The 19,000-nt window shown below is 48.4% G+C and overlaps 1 pseudogene; it reads right to left on the bottom strand.

The window, feature by feature from the left end:
* Nucleotides 1–469: 469 nt before the first annotated feature.
* Nucleotides 470–7,581, bottom strand: LOC140355644 (uncharacterized; annotated as a pseudogene).
* Nucleotides 7,582–19,000: the final 11,419 nt, after the last annotated feature.

The raw sequence follows: 19,000 nt of genomic DNA, 5'->3' as shown, positions 1-19,000 counted from the left end.
TGGCGTCTCTACGTGAAGTCTGCTAAGGAGCGTGGTAAGTGTAAAACATTATTTAGGTGATTTTCATGTTTTAATGATGAGAGTATAATTAACCATAAGCAACATCTGTTTTTCAGGTGAGCCTGCAGTTTGTAAATCAAGCTTCAGATCACTGTGGAAACAGCTTCTCCCACACATCAGAAGCTGCAGGCCACGCACAGATCTCTGTTGGCAATTCACCTTGGAGAGACAAAGAGACCACGAGAATGGACTGTTTAGCAAGCTTTATTCGTGAGTTATTTGGCGCTCAGACCCCGGCGGAAGACGTTGCAATCATGGGCACTCCATGATCTATTTGTATTAGATGTCTCCCCCCAAAAACCCGGGGTCTGAGCAGCTGTGTGCCAAGGTTATTACTGATACTCAGAAAGAACATGACCGCAGATACTTAATATAGAGTAGACTGGTCAGGCCACGAGACCGCCATTGATCACGTGGTGGCCCGAGAGGGGCGGATGCGTAGTGACGGGGAGAGTAGGGGGCGATGCCCTGAAAACTCGAAGCGTCTGAAATGGAGGCCTCTATTCACGGACATGTGGTGAAGGACCGGGGACAGGAATATGAAGCACCTGGGAGTAAATAAGAAATGACGTAGACACGGGGAGAGCTAGAGGATGCCGCTAAGGAACAGGTAATGAGGAAATATGAACCACCACCAGTATTTGTTGCGAGACGAGACTACTAGAGATGCGAGGAGCGTTGAGCCGCCAAGATCGGAGGCAGGTAGGGACGAACGTACGGGCATGGGCGAAAGGGACTGTCGCCCGAGTTGTTAGAGGGCTGTGAAGGATATGCCCTGAGTGGCCGCGGATGTAGCGGCTCCTATTCTAAACCGGTGCCCGGTGTGAAGACGAGGGGGCGGATTGCATGGGATCGATGTTCCCCTCGGATATTTCCGAAACCAGGGTGCTGCAGTCATGGGCTGGCCTTCTGGAGTCAGGAGCACCGGGGATGAGGTCCGCCGTAGTTTGGCCCGATTGCGAGTTTAACCGGAGCTCTAAGAGGCAGAATGAGCCACGTGTGCGTGCTATGATGATGCAGGGGTTTTACCTTTAGGGATTTGAGAGTTAGATTATAATCATATATATAAGACTTCTAATACCCCCCAAAAACAAAGGAGGCGGCAGACGACAGAAAGTGGAGGTGTCGGCAGACAGCAGAGCGTGGACCGGAGAGCGCCGGCAGACGGCGGAGCGTGGACAGGATAGCGCCGGCGGACGGCAGAACGTAAACCTGGAAGCGCCGGCAGGCGGCAGAACGTAAACCTGGAAGCGCCGGCAAAACGGCAGAACGTGGACCTGGAAACGCCGGCAGAACGTTGGCCTTGAAACGCCGGCTGAACGGCAGAACGTAGACCTGAAAGCGCCGGCAGAACGGCAGAACGTAGACCTGGAAACGCTGGCAGAACGGAAACCTGGAAGCGCCGGCAGAACGGAAACCTGGAAGCGCCGGCGGACGGCAGAGCGTAGACCTGGAAAGAACGGCAGAATGTAGACCTGAAAGCGCCGGCAAAACGGCAGAACGTGGACCTGGAAACGGCGGCAGAACGTAGACCTGAAAGCGCCGGCAGAACGGCAGAACGTGGACCTGGAAACGCCGGCAGAACGTTGGCCTTGAAACGCCGGCTGAACGGCAGAACGTAGACCTGAAAGCGCCGGCAGAACGGCAGAACGTAGACCTGGAAACGCTGGCAGAACGGAAACCTGGAAGCGCCGGCAGAACGGAAACCTGGAAGCGCCGGCGGACGGCAGAGCGTAGACCTGGAAAGAACGGCAGAATGTAGACCTGAAAGCGCCGGCAGAACGGCAGACCATGCACGCAGTGCGCCGGAGCAGACGGCGGAGCGTGCCGCAGTTGCGCGCACGCAGTGCGCCGGGGTACACGGCGGGGTACACGGCAGAGCGTGCTGCAAGCCGGGGCAGACGGGAAAACGTGGGCTGGACTGGGAAAGCCGGGGCAGTCGGCAGAACGTGGGCTGGACTGGGAAAGCCGGGGCAGACGGCAGAGCGTGGACGAGAGAGCCAGCAGGCGGCAGAGCGTAGACCTGGAAGCGCCGGCAGGCGGCAGAGCGTAGACCTGGAAGCGCCGGCAGGCGGCAGAGCGTAGACCTGGAAGCGCCGGCAGGCGGCAGAGCGTAGACCTGGAAGCGCCGGCAGGCGGCAGAGCGTAGTAGTTGAGAACCTTGAAATCTTGCTTAAGATTGTGATTCAAGCTATATTCACGAGATGAAGACAATTTAAAAAATACTTAATTTCGACTAGGGACATCGCTGGGCGTTCGGCCTGGGGGCCCCGTATGGACAGCGGCGGGCCTGGGACAGGCACCCTGGAGTCGAGGACAGAGAGCGCTGACAGCGTGTTGGAGCCTGACGTGGAGAGGAGCGTGTTCTGGAGCTGCTGAGCGAGGAAGCTGGACCCGGTGTCAGAGTGATCCGGAGGAGAGACGCTGTGGCGCGGGAGGAGCCGCGTGAAAGAGACGTCCCGACGCTCGATGCGGAGGAGAGGCGCGGCGTGCGCGGAGCGGCTGATGATTTCCTGGTTCCTGCCGCGGGGCGCGCGGCTGGTGGATGGGAAGCGTTTCGAGCGAAAGTGAGGAGTCCTCGTAATGAGAAAACGCGGCGAGCCGCTCAGCTCTTCCACCGGATCAGGTGAATGCGCTCTTCCGAAGCCGGAGGACCGCGGTAGGACCCGGAGCCCCCGTGAGAGGAACACGGAGGGTTATTTGATTTGAAATCTGACATAATATCAGTCGCAGTACGGTTTGAGCGGCCGAGCCATCTGCCTGAGGGCTTAAATGCGACCGCCTGGGCGCTGATTGGGAGCAGGGAGGAGTCACTGGGAGCGTTGATTGGGGATGAGGAGCAGGTGCGAGGGCTATGGTACGGACGTCCCCTGTCCTTTCACCGTCCTTCTTGGCCGGGAAAAACTGCATAACCTCTTTGGGATAAGCGCAGAAACCTGGGAGAGTCCATGGTGAAGTGAGGGATCTGACTCTCACAGACGGACAGGCCACGCCCGCTTGAGTGCGATGATGGCGCTGGGGAGAGGGGGCCTTCCATGGTGGCCTTGACGTAGGTGGGTGGAGTTAGGTCTTCCAGGCTGAATTTACGCAGGCTTCATTTCAGCTGATCTGCCTCCGGTTGACAATCTCCATGTCCTGGTCCCACCTGGACTGAACATTGGCAGGCAGACCTATCTGCCTGCCTCATATCTATTATCTCGTGTCTCATATATTCAAAGCCATGGACCCGTTGCAGTTTGTATACCTGGCCCTGGCATCTGTTTATAAGAGTTCTTCTATTAAGAGTGTTTTTTAAACTTCCTATAAGTTACTGTCCTTTCCCCCTGTATCTACTGTGTTGTAACAATAAAGGCTATCTTATCTTATCTCATCTTTTGTTGTTTGTGTTGCACTGAATCACCTGATTCTGATTCTTTGATTCTATTCAGGGCCTTTTGTAATCCAAGTACTTCCATTTTAATATAGTAACTTCTAATTCTGATTCAAGTCCAGTTCACATCAATAACACTCCTCTTGAGTCTTCAGTGACAGCTGTAGGGGGAGGGGCTGTCAGTGTGACAGGGGGGAGGGCTTATCTCAATGAGATGCAAATGAGCCCCGCCCCCCTGTGACTCTGGGCTTACTCAGGTGAGAATCTTTAGCCCTAACCCAATACTGTCATAATCATGTGCAATACTATTATACTCATGTGCAATACTATTATACTCATGTGCAATACTATTGTACTCATGTGCAATACTATTATACTCATGTGCAATACTATTGTACTCATGTGCAATACTATTATACTCATGTGCAATATTGTCATAATCATGTGCAATACTATTATACTCATGTGCAATATTGTCATAATCATAATATTATTATACTTATGTGCAATACTGTCATAACCATGTGCAATACTGTCATAACCATGTGCAATACTATTATACTCATGTGCAATACTGACATAATCATGTGCAATACTATTATACCCATGTGCAATACTGTCATACCATGTGCAATACTGTCATACCCATGTGCAATACTGACATACCCATGTGCAATACTGTTATACTCATGTGCAATACTGTCATACCCATGTGCAATACTGTTATACTCATGTGCAATACTGTCATAATCATGTACAATACTATTATACTCATGTGCAATACTATTATACTCATGTGCAATACTATTATACTCATGTGCAATATTGTCATAATCATAATATTATTATACTCATGTGCAATACTGTCATAACCATGTGCAATACTGTCATAACCATGTGCAATACTATTATACTCATGTGCAATACTGACATAATCATGTGCAATACTATTATACTCATGTGCAATACTGTCATACCCATGTGCAATACTGTCATACCCATGTGCAATACTGACATACCCATGTGCAATACTGTTATACTCATGTGCAATACTGTCATACCCATGTGCAATACTGTCATACCCATGTGCAATACTGACATACCCATGTGCAATACTGTTATACTCATGTGCAATACTGTCATAATCATGTACAATACTATTATACTCATGTGCAATACTATTATACTCATGTGCAATACTATTATACTCATGTGCAATATTGTCATAATCATAATATTATTATACTCATGTGCAATACTGTCATACCCATGTGCAATACTGTGACATAATGTCAATCATCCTGGTGCAATATTTTCTGTCCATATAACAGCTGTAAATAAGAGTGTTATTATCATTAAGATTATAAGAGTTTATTTCTAAGTTATGTTTTTTTATTATTATACGTCTGTGCCTAATCTGTGTTGCATCACTGGAATTTCCCCCGTGTGGGACTAAAAAAGGTTATCTTATCTTATATTATTTTTTACATTTTGCTGTTGGTCCTCAGGGGTCAGTCCTTGGCCCTCTTCTATTCTTTCTCAGTGTTGAGAGACTCAAATCTTTACTAAGAGAAAGGTTTATTCTCACATTATGAGTTAGAATATTTTCAGTTTGATGAAATGTCTCAGGTAAATGTTACAGTGAAATGTGTGGACTTCTCTCCAGAACAGAGCAGTAACAGAGGAGGCTGAAGATAAAGACTCTGCCTCCTGTTCTAGTTCAAACTCTCTGGACTCAAAGGAGCTGCAGATGAACACTCCAGTCCATAAACTGAAGGAGAAACACATTGTGTCTGATCTGATGTATTTACAGACCTCCAACTGCATCAGTGTCACCACCACAGAGACCTGAGGGAGGAGCCAGACTGTAAGAGAGGAGCAGACACAGACACTTGAGAGGATTTGAGCTTTTAAGATGGAGTCTGCCCTGTGTACACTGCTCTCAGCTCTGGTTGTGCTCCTGTGTTCTTCCCCAGAGTGTAAAGGAGAAGACACAGTGACCCAGCCAGCAGGAGACGCCTCTGCCACTCAGGGACGCTCAGCTACTATACTCTGTACTTTTCAAACCAGTGATCCGACTCCAACTCTGTTCTGGTACAAGCAAGAAGGACGAGGAGCTCCAGAATACATGATGAAGAAAAGTAGAGCAGGATCAGAATGGTTTTCGACAACAAAATCTTCAGAGTTCAATGAAAAGAGATTTGAAGTTGAGGCTGAGAAGAACTCTTTCTCTCTGAAGATCCAGGATGTGGATGTGAGAGACTCTGCTGTGTACTACTGTGCTCTGAGGCCCACAGTGACAGGAAACACCAAAACTCTGAACAAAAACCTCTGGAGCAAAGACAATACTGCAGTAGCTCCTCTAGAGGGCGACACTCTCTGTGAAGCTTCAGACTAAACCCAGACGCAGCAAAGCCAAGTGTCAGTGTGAGAAACTAAGCAGACTTCAGAAAGTTCTCATGAGGATCACTCAGCTGTGTTTTGGACACATGTTTCCTTTAATGGCAGCACTGCTCCTGCTTTTGTTGAGTGGTAAGTCTTATTGAAACCTATGTTCACACTTTATTACATCCACTCAACACTTACTGAAGCACAGAGCAAGAAGCAGCAGGAAATATGTTCCTAACTTCTACATTCATTTGTTTTCATGTAGGAGTCAGATGTGAGGAGCTCAGTGTTCTAAAGCCTGAGGTCTGCTCTTCAGAAGGCTCCTCTGTCTCTCTGGAATACTCTTATCACAAAGAACCAACGCACAGCGATTATTTCTACTGGTATCGACAATATCCTGGAAAACCTCCACAATTCCTGGTTTCACATTTTGGGAATGGAGATTCAATGAGCCAGGAAGTAAAAGGACTAAAGTTTGAAGTGAGACATAAAAACGTGTCTCTGCTCCTGTCGTCTGCTGCAGTGAGAGACTCTGCTGTGTACTACTGTGCTGTGAGGCCCACAGTGACAGGAAACACCTAAACTCTGAACAAAAACCTGAGAGAGAAAACAGCAGTACTCCACACGTCCACTAGAGGGAGACACTGGAGCAGACTGACTCTTGCTGCACTTCCTGAGGCTGCCGAGTATCAAGGCTTATAAATCAGAACTTTCAAGGGGAATAATGTGTAAATTATATCAAAGCATTTCTAATCAGGACAAATACTAAATATATGAAAAACAATTATGAAAGAAAAGCTCATCTTGTTTTGACGGATGAAGAGTGGGAAAGTGTGTCCATCTCAGTGGAGGAGCTACAGTCACATGTTTATTTGGTGAAATGTTTTACACACCTGGATTAGTAGATCTTCTGGCATTCTTCTTGCAGATCCTCTCCAGTTCCATCAGGTTGGATGGTGAGCGTTGGTGGACAGCCATTTTCAGGTCTCTCCAGAGATGCTCAGTTGGGTTTAGGTCAGGGCTCTGTCTGGGCTGGTCAAGAATGGTCACAGAGTTGTTCTGAAGCCACTCCTTTGATCTTTTAGCTGTGTGCTTAGGGTCATTGTCTTGTTGGAAGGTGAACCTTCTGCCCAGTCTGAGGTCCTGAACACTCTGGAAGAGGTTTTCTTGCAGGATCTCTCTGTGTTTGGCCACAGTCACCTTGTTCCTGCTGCTCAAAGACACACCCACATTACGATGCTGCCTCCATGTTTCACTGTTGGGATTGCATTGGGCAGATGATGAGCAGGGCCTGGTTTTCTTCACACATAACGCTTAGACTTAACGCCAAAAAGACCAAGTTCATCCGACCGGAGAATCTTCTCTATGAACTCTATGAAGCTTTCATATGTCCTGCACTGAGATGAGGCTTCTGTCGGACCACTCTGCCATAAAACCTCAACTGGTGGAGCTGCAGTGAGTGTTTACTTTGTGGAACGTTCTACCATCTCTCTCCTGCATCTCTGGAGCTCAGCCACAGTGATCTTTGGGTTCTTCTTGAACTCTCTCACAGAGGATCTTCTCCGACGGTTGCTCAGTTTGGCTGGACGGTCATCTCGAAGAAGAGTCCTGGTCGTCCCAAACTTTTTCCATCTAAGGATTATGGAGGCCACTGTGCTCTTACGAACCTTGAGTGCTGCAGAAATTCTTCTGTAACCTTGGCCAGATCTGTGCCTTTCCACAATTCTATCTCTGAGTTCCTTGGACAGTTCCTTCGACCTCATTGCTCTGACCTAAACAGCACCACCAGGAGGCAAACCACTGTCACATGTCACCAATGTCACCTCGCTGGGGGGAAAGAGCCTGAGCTTGTGCGGGAAGTTGAGCGGTATCAACTAGATATAGTTGGCCTCACTTCCACGCACAGTTTGGGCTCTGGAACCATCTCCTCGAGAGGGGCTGGACGCTCCACTTCTCTGGTGTTGCCCGCAGGGAGAGGCGGGGCTGGTGTGGGCGGGGCTGGTGTGGGCTTATAGCCCCTCAGCTCAGCCACCACGAGTTGGAGTTCACCCCAGTGAACAAGAGGGTTGCGTCCCTACGACTTAGGGTGGGGGACAGGTCTCTCACTGTTGTGGCGGCCTACGGGCCGAACAGCAGTGCAGAGTACCCGGCCTTCTTGGAGTCCTTGGGAGGGGAACTGGACAGTGCACCTGGGACTCCGTTGTTCTACTGGGGGACTTATCGCATATTTAATTTTCTAGAATGGCTTTAAATTGGTTGTAACAATGATGCAGAAACTAATAATGATAATAATAATAACAAAAATAATAAACATATACACACACACACACACACACACACACACTGTGTATTCCCTTTAATATAATTAGAATTATTAGAATTAACATTAAATATAATTCCTGTCCAGATTAACTTTCTTAGTCGTCCTTATTATTATGTAACTGCTTACATATGTTCTATTAACTTCTCTTTCAACTTAATGTACAGCATTTTATATCGATTCTTAGTTACGGAGTGTGGTTGGAATTCAAGGAGAACGACTCATGAACCGTAGTGTGTTTCCTACGTGGCAAGTTTCTAGGTCAAACCTATTGTCTGATCCAGCCACGTACTGGGGGCTCGATCCCAGAAATACAGAAGGTTTTAAACTCCTAATTCCTTCCACCTAGAGCCTTAATGAGATGGTCTCTCAATCTACTTCAACCAACTACAAGTTTGTGTTGACACTGTTTTGTTTCCATTCATCCTGCTGCTTCAAAAGAGTTCACTCCAATCACACTTACATTCACACCTACACAACTGGCACAGTTTCAATATTTTGTTGGATCTCAGGTGTTTAAGGACCTGTCACTGATTTATCTCAGCTCTCCTCCTCCACCTTTACAACACTTAAAGTGACCAAAGGGCTTCAAAATAAAATTAAGGTAATATAAAACATAAAACTAAATATAAAACAAACTGCACAAAATAAAGTGCCATTACATTACAGATGATGAGCAGGGTCTGATTTTCTCCACACATAACGCTTCAACTTAAAACCAAAAAGTTCTTCTCAATCTTTGGATTGAGAGAATGAGTCTTAACAGTGAAATGTGTGGACTTCTCTCCAGAACAGAGCAGTTACAGAGGAGGCTGAAGATAAAGACTCTGCCTCCTGTTCTAGTTCAAACTCTCTGGACTCAAAGGAGCTGCAGATGAACACTCCAGTCCATAAACTGAAGGAGAAACACATTGTGTCTGATCTGATGTATTTACAGACCTCCAACTGCATCAGTGTCACCACCACAGAGACCTGAGGGAGGAGCCAGACTGTAAGAGAGGAGCAGACACAGACACTTGAGAGGATTTGAGCTTTTAAGATGGAGTCTGCCCTGTGTACACTGCTCTCAGCTCTGGTTGTGCTCCTGTGTTCTTCCCCAGAGTGTAAAGGAGAAGACACAGTGACCCAGCCAGCAGGAGACGCCTCTGCCACTCAGGGACGCTCAGCTACTATACTCTGTACTTTTGAAACCAGTGATTCAAATCCAACGTTGTTTTGGTACAAACAAGAAGGACAAGGAGCTCCAGAATACATGTTGAAGAAAAGTAGAGCAGGATCAGAGTGGATTTTGACAACAAAACCTTCAGAATTCAATGAAAAGAGATTTGAAGTTGAGGCTGAGAAGAACTCTTTCTCTCTGAAGATCCAGGATGTGGATGTGAGAGACTCTGCTGTGTACTACTGTGCTCTGAGGCCCACAGTGACAGGAAACACCTAAACTCTGAACAAAAACCTGAGAGAAAACAGCAGTACTCCACACGTCCACTAGAGGGAGACACTGGAGCAGACTGACTCTTGCTGCACTTCCTGAGACTGCTCCACAGTCTCCTCCTGTGGTAGAAGCTGCTGCAGTCTTCTCACCGCTCAAATGTTGCTTCTGGTTCCAGTGTTTGGGACCTGCAGTGTGGGGGACCTGCAGTGTGGGGGCGCCCCAGGGCACCATCCTCGCGCCCTTTTTCTTCACCCTCTAAACTGCAGACCTCAGACATGACATGAACAGCTGTGTCCTGCAGAAGTTCTCTGACCACTCTGCCATCATCGGACTCATCACAGACGACGATGTGGAGGACAGAGGACTGGAGCAGGACTTTGTGGAACCACCTCCTCATCAACCCGGGGAAGACCAAGGAGATGGTGGTGGACTTCCACAGAGGCCACGCCCCCCTCACCAGTGAACATCCAGGGACGGGACAGGCCACGCCCCCCTCACCAGTGAACATCCAGGGACGGGACAGGCCACGTCCCCCTCACCAGTGAACATCCAGGGACGGGACAGGCCACGCCCCCCTCACCAGTGAACATCCAGGGACGGGACATTGAGAGAGTGACTCATACAAGGACCTGGTGTTCATCTGAACCACAAACTGGACTGGACTCATAACACAGACTGTACAGGAAGAGCCAGAGTCGGCTCCACCTCCTGAGGAGACTCAGGTCTTTTGGAGTGACAGGGCCGCTCCTGACAGGGCCGCTCCTGACAGGGCCACTCCTGACAGGGCAACTCCTGAAGACCTTCTCCTCCTCTGTGGTGCATCAGCTCCTGTAGGTGTGGTCATCACAGAGAGGGAGAGGAAGAAGCTGGACAAAGCTCCGTCCTGGACTGTCCTCTGGACTCGGTGCAGGAGGTGGGGGACAGAAGGGTCATGTCTAAACTCACATCTATGCTGGACCATGAGTGTCGGCCCCTGCAGGACACTCTGTCCCCTGTAGGACACTCTGTCCACTCTGGAGAGCAGCTTCAGTGACTGATCCACCCTCGCTGTGTGAAAGAGACGTTTTACAGTCTGTCCTTCTGCTGCTGTCAGACTCTACAACAAACACTGTCATACCCATGTGCAATACAGACATACTCATGTCCAATACTGACATACCCATGTGCAATATTGACATACCCATGTGCAATTGTGCAATACTGTCATAATCATGTGCAATAATGTCATAATCATGTGCAATACTGTCACAATCATGTATAATACTGTCATAAGTCTGCCCCAAATAAATTGTCTGTTTGCTGTAACCCGAGCCAACATTTTTCAAGTGGGTCGGTCGGTAGGCAAATTCTTATTTTTTTTACTTTGAAGGCAAAAAAAAAAGATCCAAATTTTGCAATTTTTTGACTCGGAGCGACCTCCAGGGGTCAGGCTTCAACAGTCCAGCGGTCAGGCTTCAACAGTCCAGGGGTCAGGCTTCAACAGTCCAGGAGTCAGGCTTCAACAGTCCAGGGGTCAGGCTTCAACAGTCCAGGAGTCAGGCTTCAACAGTCCAGGGGTCAGGCTTCAACAGTCCAGGGGTCAGGCTTCAACAGTCCAGGGGTCAGACTTCAACATTCAATGACGGAAAATGTCTCTTTCAACCCGAGCATGAGACTAAATCTCACGATTTTAAGATATTTAAATCGACTTTTTGTAAGTCGCTATCCTTTATTTTGGTAGCAAAGGCGAGCAGGGGGAACATGCGGGGGACACGGGCCCCACCATGTGTGTTGTGATGACGCTGCTGGGTGTGTTTCAATCCCAGAATGCATTGCGTAAGTCAAATTTCACACCGTGATAGAGAAACACATGTCCTATGGACACTTCAGTGGCGCCAACAGAGACAAACCATCCTGTAAAAGGCAATATACCGACACTTCTGTACGTTCTGTTTCGTTACAGAAGCATGTGGAGAGCTGACTATGAAGATGCACATGTGTTGCGCAGTGCGTCTTCCGTCCTTTGAGATGAAAGATAGATCAATGTGATAAAAATATTCAACATGGTGATTTAGGAAAGAACGGTCGGTGAGTCGGCGAAATAATTGAAAAATAAAAGATTTTGATGTTTTTTCAACAAAATGGTGATATTTTTTTTCAGTCGGCGAGTTTCAAACCGGGTCGGTCGGGTTACGACAAACAGACATATTATTTTGCTCAGCCTAATCATAATTTGACAGACAGAGGACTCTGCAACATCGTCTCCCGCCACCACAGACATTGCTAATTTTTTTACTGTGGCCCTCAGAGGCAACTGTTGTGATTTTGGGCGTTACAAAAATAAATTGAATTGAAAATAAATTAAATCATGTGCAATACTGTCATGTGCAATACTGAAATAATCATGTGAAATTCTAAAATAATCATGTGAAATTCTAAAATAATCATGTGCAATACTTACATAATGTCAAACATCCTGGTGCAATATTTTCTGTCCATATAACAGCTGTAAATAAGAGTGATATTATTATTAAGATTATAATGGTTTATTTCTAAGTTATCTTTTTTTTGTTTTTTATTATTATACGTCTGTGCCTAATCTGTGTTGCATCACTGGAATTTTCCCAACGTAGGACAAATAAAGGTTATCTTATCTTATCTTATCTTATGTGTTGCAGTTTGCTGTTGGTCCTCAGGGGTCAGTCCTTGGCCCTCTTCTCTTCTTTCTCAGTGTTGAGAGACTCAAATCTTTACTAAGAGAAAGGTTTATTCTCACATTATGAGTTACAATATTTTCAGTTTGATGAAATGTCTCAGGTAAATGTTACAGTGAAATGTGTGGACTTCTCTCCAGAACAGAGCAGTAACAGAGGAGGCTGAAGATAAAGACTCTGCCTCCTGTTCTAGTTCAAACTCTCTGGACTCAAAGGAGCTGCAGATGAACACTCCAGTCCATAAACTGAAGGAGAAACACATTGTGTCTGATCTGATGTATTTACAGACCTCCAACTGCATCAGTGTCACCACCACAGAGACCTGAGGGAGGAGCCAGACTGTAAGAGAGGAGCAGACACAGACACTTGAGAGGATTTGAGCTTTTAAGATGGAGTCTGCCCTGTGTACACTGCTCTCAGCTCTGGTTGTGCTCCTGTGTTCTTCCCCAGAGTGTAAAGGAGAAGACACAGTGACCCAGCCAGCAGGAGACGCCTCTGCCACTCAGGGACGCTCAGCTACTATACTCTGTACTTTTCAAACTTTAGACAAATTCCCGTATTTGTTCTGGTACAAACAAGAAGGAAAAGGAGCTCCAGAATACATGATGAAAATATATAGTGGAACCGTAGTAAAATCTCCAGAGTTTAACAAACCCAAGTTTGATGCTGAGCTGAATGAGACCAATTTCTCTCTGAAGATCCAGGATGTGGATGTGAGAGACTCTGCTGTGTACTACTGTGCTCTGAGGCCCACAGTGACAGGAAACACCAAAACTCTGAACAAAAACCTCTGGAGCAAAGACAATACTGCAGTAGCTCCACTAGAGGGCGACACTCTCTGTGAAGCTTCAGACTAAACCCAGACGCAGCAAAGCCAAGTGTCAGTGTGAGAAACTAAGCAGACTTCAGAAAGTTCTCATGAGGATCACTCAGCTGTGTTTTGGACACATGTTTCCTTTAATGGCAGCACTGCTCCTGCTTTTGTTGAGTGGTAAGTCTTATTGAAACCTATGTTCACACTTTATTACATCCACTCAACACTTACTGAAGCACAGAGCAAGAAGCAGCAGGAAATATGTTCCTAACTTCTACATTCATTTGTTTTCATGTAGGAGTCAGATGTGAGGAGCTCAGTGTTCTAAAGCCTGAGGTCTGCTCTTCAGAAGGCTCCTCTGTCTCTCTGGAATACTCTTATCACAAAGAACCAAAGTACGACGATTATTTCTTCTGGTATCGACAATATCCTGGAAAACCTCCACAATTCCTTCTTTCACATACAGGAAAAGGACTTACAAAGAATAATATGAAAGGACTAAAGTTTGAAGTGAGACATAAAAACGTGTCTCTGCTCCTGTCGTCTGCTGCAGTGAGAGACTCTGCTGTGTACTACTGTGCTGTGAGGCCCACAGTGACAGGAAACACCTAAACTCTGAACAAAAACCTGAGAGAGAAAACAGCAGTACTCCACACGTCCACTAGAGGGAGACACTGGAGCAGACTGACTCTTGCTGCACTTCCTGAGACTGCTCCACAGTCTCCTCCTGTGGTAGAAGCTGCTGCAGTCTTCTCACCGCTCAAATGTTGCTTCTGGTTCCAGTGTCGGACCTGCAGTGTGGAGGACCTGCAGTGTGGGGGACCTGCAGTGTGGGGGACCTGCAGTGTGGAGGACCTGCAGTGTGGAGGACCTGCAGTGTGGAGGACCTGCAGTGTGGTGGACCTGCAGTGTGGGGGCGCCCCAGGGCACCGTCCTCGCGCCCTTTCTCTTCACCCTCTAAACTGCAGACCTCAGACACGACACGGACAGCTGTGTCCTGCAGAAGTTCTCTGACCACTCTGCCATCATCGGACTCATCACAGACGACGATGATGTGGAGGACAGAGGACTGGAGCAGGACTTTGTGGAACCACCTCCTCATCAACGCAGGGAAGACCAAGGAGATGGTGGTGGACTTCCACAGAGGCCACGCCCCCCTCACCAGTGAACATCCAGGGACGGGACAGGCCACGCCCCCCTCACCAGTGAACATCCAGGGACGGGACAGGCCACGCCCCCCTCACCAGTGAACATCCAGGGACGGGACATTGAGAGAGTGACTCATACAAGGACCTGGTGTTCATCTGAACCACAAACTGGACTGGACTCATAACACAGACTGTACAGGAAGAGCCAGAGTCGGCTCCACCTCCTGAGGAGACTCAGGTCTTTTGGAGTGACAGGGCCACTCCTGACAGGTCCACTCCTGAAGACCTTCTCTGACTCTGTGGTGCATCAGCTCCTGTAGGTGTAGCCTGCTGGAGCAGCAGCATCACAGAGGAGGCCTCGCTTGACCTTTGATCTCCCAGAGTCTTGGCTCTTCCCGGTTCTTTTGGTTCCTGTGGTGGCTGTTCTAAATTGATGACATTACATTTACATTACAAAAGTTCCACAAACAATATCATTATCTCAACACCATCAAGAAGTCCAGCTCCGTCCTTGGCTGTGCTCTGGACTTGGTGCAGGAGGTGGGGGACAGAAGGGTCCTGGCTAAACTCACATATGTGACTCGCCACGGGAAAAGCCGCCACAAGTCGGCCAGGACCAAACGGATAAAGCCCAAAAAATTGTTTTTTTTTCAAATGTGTGATTTTCGTTTTTTTGCAGAATGTGCTAGTTGAAGTTATGAATGAGCCCCTGTGTGCTTCAGATAACACTATTGGTTGTCTCAAACATATACATTAAGCTGTTAAAAATGGGTAGTTTTCGGGTCTTTTTCCAGCGCTCCTGGGGGCGTCACCTCTTTCTAGCCAGCACATGTTGATCTTTTTCCACCAATCAGCTGCGAACCACATGGCTACAGCTGCGTGCTCTCCTTGTACTCCTCTCATGGACTCCTCTCAGAGACATTATTAATTTCTCCAGACTGTCTCCAGAGCGTACGATTCCCTAAACTAAATTGCAACGGAACTGAGGTACTTTTACTCTAAAGTTTTGCTTCAACGCTGTGTTTTAAGGTGGTTTCATGATGTCACTTTAACCTCGTCACTTTTGCCTCGGGCACCGGAGCAGAGACAGAGCAATGCTAAGCTAACATGCTGCTTCAGTGCACTCTATGTTATAAATACGGGCTTGAATTTAATGTGGCCACTTTCTGAATAATTAACATCACGTTGTCTCTTGAAACTAGCTGTTTTGGGACGGTATAATGTCTGTATCTTCGTGTTTTTTACTGTTTTTTACTGTAGCTCGCGTTAGCCGCTTTAGCTCGTTCCAAACTTCTTTGTTTCACTTTTCAGAATTGGCGCTCACAGCTGGAGTTTATCAAAAACTATGCAGAAGTCCATTGCATTACAGCTTCGACTTTGCACAGCAGGTACTATTTATTACACTATGGCGAACCTGCATTATGTATATATGTATTATTATGCCTCACACACAAAAGGTGTCTTATTGTGAAAGGGTGAAGGAAGTAGTAGAGGGGTGAGGGTATTTAAATGGATTCTGGTTGCACAGGTGTTGGTGATTTTGATGGAAGCAAATAAAGAAGAGACACAAGCGTACTTTTGGTCTGATTATTTGAACTTCTACATTGGTGACCCTGACGTGACCCGTAAACCTTCAGAACTCATGGAGAACATGTTAGCCTTGCTGGGACCCGGTGATGCATCTTTTCTATTCACCCACCTGTTCCTGCGCCAGCTCCCGCCTCCCGTGCGCACCGCCCTGGCCTCCTCGGAGCTCGTGAACAGTGAGGATTACCGGTTTGGCGGAAGAAGCAGATAAACTCTGGCTGGCGTCCCGTCACTACTCCGCCGTGCACGCGCTGCTGCCAGGTGAGCCGATGGACCCGGGTGCTGTGGACGTCGCGGCGGTCACGGAGCGTCAGCGGAGGGAGCGCCCGCTGTGCTTCTATCATCGGCGTTTTGGAGTGAAAGCTCGGCGCTGCATTCCGCCGTGCTCCTTTCAGCTGCAGAGAAACGAGAGAGCCGGTGCACACTCGCAGCTTCGTGCATCGGCGCATCAGACAAGCTGCTTTTCGTTGAGGACGGCATGTCAGGGAGACGTTTCCTGGTGGATTCAGGGACGCAGCGCAGCATCGTTCCCGCCTCCTCTGCTGACACTTTGGGACCTGGACAGGGGCCTTCGTTGGATGCGGCCAACGGGACCTCCATCCGCACCTTCGGCACCAGGTTAATTTCTGTTTGTTTTAATGGACATGTGTTCAGCTGGGACTTCGTAGTTGCTTCTGTTACAGTTCCCATTATTGGTGCAGATTTTTTGTGTGCTTATAGACTTTTAGTGGATGTTGCTAATAGGTGTCTGATTGACGCTGTATCATTTAGTTCTTATCCATGTACGCTTGGGGGGGCTGGACCGCTCCTCGCTAACATGCTAGCAGCAGGGGATACATATCAGCGACTTTTAGCAGAGTTTCCTGCTCTAACTGTCCCTACATTTTCTGCTGCTGTAGCTAAACATGGGGTGGAGCATTATATTACCACAGAGGGCCCGCCGGTTTTTGCTCGGGCACGCCGTTTGGATGCGGCTAAGCTCGTAATAGCCAAAAAGGAGTTTGCGAATATGGAGCGGCTCGGCATTGTGCGCCGCTCTAACAGCCCCTGGGCCTCCCCTTTGCACATGGTTCCTAAGTCCGACGGTGGGTGGCGACCATGTGGGTCGGATTTTCGACGCCTCAACAACGCCACCACTAACGACAGATACCCAGTCCCGCACATTCAGGATTTTTCTGTGCATTTGGCGGGTGCTGTTGTTTTTTCAAAAGTAGATCTGGTGAGAGGTTATCACCAGGTCCCAGTTCATCCTCAAGATGTGCCCAAGACAGCGGTGATTACTCCGTTTGGATTATTTGAGTTTCTGAGGATGCCGTTCGGACTGAAAGGTGCTGCACAGACGTTTCAGCGGCTTATGGACTCTGTGTTACGTGAAATGCCTTTTCTGTTTGTCTATCTTGACGACATTCTAGTAGCCAGTCCCACAGCGGAGGTGCACAGGTCACACCTCCGCCTGCTGTTTGAGCGCCTTACTGAACATGAACTGATTGTGAACCCGGCGAAATGTCAGTTTGATTATCGGAGATTGAATTTCTGGGCCACCGTGTGACGCCTCATGGTGCTGTTCCACTGCCTACTAAAACGGAAACTATTTCAGCGTTTCCGTGTCCCCGTTCAGTGAAACCCCTGCAGGAGTTTTTGGGTATGGTAAACTTTTATAACCGCTTTATTCCGCGGGCTGCCCACATAATGCACCCTTTGTACGAAGCACTCAGGGGCAAGAAGGGTAATCAGGAGATCGAGTGGACCCCAGAGAGGTTGCAGGCTTTTGACAGAGCTAAGACTGCACTGGCTGACGCCGCCTTGTTGGCCCATCCCGACCCAGCAGCACCCCTCGCCCTGACTACAGATGCATCGGATTATGCTGTAGGAGCGGTTTGTGAACAGTGGGTTAATGGAGCCTGGCAGCCCCTGGCCTTCTTCAGTAAGAAGCTGCGTGACTCTGAGAGGAAGTACAGTACGTTTGACAGAGAGCTCCTGGCACTTTTTCAAGCCACCCGACATTTTAGGTTCCTTTTGGAAGGTCGGGGCTTTACTGTGTTTGTGGATCACAAGCCCCTAACATTTGCCATGGCCAAGGTTTCTGAACCGTGGTCAGCGCGTCAACAGCGGCAGCTTTCCGCTATTTCGGAATTTACCACGGACATCCAACACTTGCCCGGGAAAGATAATTTTGTGGCCGACTGTCTCTCTCGAGCTCGGATTGGGGCTGTACATTTGGGGGTGGACTATGCCGCAATGGCAGCAGATCAGCTTACGGACGCAGAAATTAAAACGTTGCGTACAGCTACGGAGTGTAGTTTGACTTTGGATGATGTTACTTTTCACGACAGTGGTGCAACCCTTCTCTGCGATGTGTCTACAGGCAAACCGCGGCCTTTGGTTCCTGTCAGCTGGCGTCAACGGATTTTTGATGCTGTTCATTCCTTGTCTCACCCCGGGGTTAAGGCCTCCGTGAAACTGGTGGGGGCAAAGTTTGTGTGGCCTGGCCTCCGTAAGGATTTTAAGACTTGGGCCACTACATGTGTTGCCTGCCAGCGCGCTAAGGTGCAACGCCACACCAAAGCTCCACTGGGACCTTTCCTGATTCCTGACAGGCGGTTTGAGCATGTCCATGTGGATTTGGTTGGTCCTTTTCCCCTTCCAGGGGATTTACACACATATTGACTATGGTAGACCGGACTACGCGTTGGCCTGAAGCAGTTCCTCTGTCGTCTACTACTTCAGCTGAGGTGGCACGGGCATTCATTTTTTCCTGGGTCGCGCGTTTTGGGGTTCCCTTGGACATGACTTCAGATAGGGGCCCGCAGTTTACTTCCGAGCTGTGGAATGCTGTGGCTGGTACTTTGGGGGTTAAACTCCACCGGACAACTGCATATCACCCACAGGCTAATGGGCTGTGTGAACGCTTTCACCGCACTTTGAAAGCTGCTCTTCGCGCCTCGCTTGTGGACAGTAGTTGGGTGGACAGGCTGCCCTGGGTCCTGTTGGGCCTGCGTTCGGCCCCCAAAGACGACCTCGATTCCTCTTCTGCGGAGTTGGTTCTCGGACAGACTTTAAGGGTCCCGGGGGAATTTCTTCCGGGCTCTTCGGGGGTAGGCCCTAGCGTGGCTAGCCGGGCAGGTTATCACAGGGAAGCTGAGGTTTTTGCTCCTGTTCCTGCTCATCATTGTCTCCCTCTGTCGTAT

Source organism: Eucyclogobius newberryi, unplaced genomic scaffold, assembly GCF_026437365.1.
Source record: "Eucyclogobius newberryi isolate DKJ021-1_F unplaced genomic scaffold, fEucNew1.0.hap1 SCAF_12, whole genome shotgun sequence".
NCBI classification, from domain to species: Eukaryota; Metazoa; Chordata; class Actinopteri; order Gobiiformes; family Gobiidae; genus Eucyclogobius; species Eucyclogobius newberryi.
The sequence above is the reverse complement of the archived record's forward strand: the minus strand, read 5'-3'. Positions and strand labels throughout refer to the sequence as shown.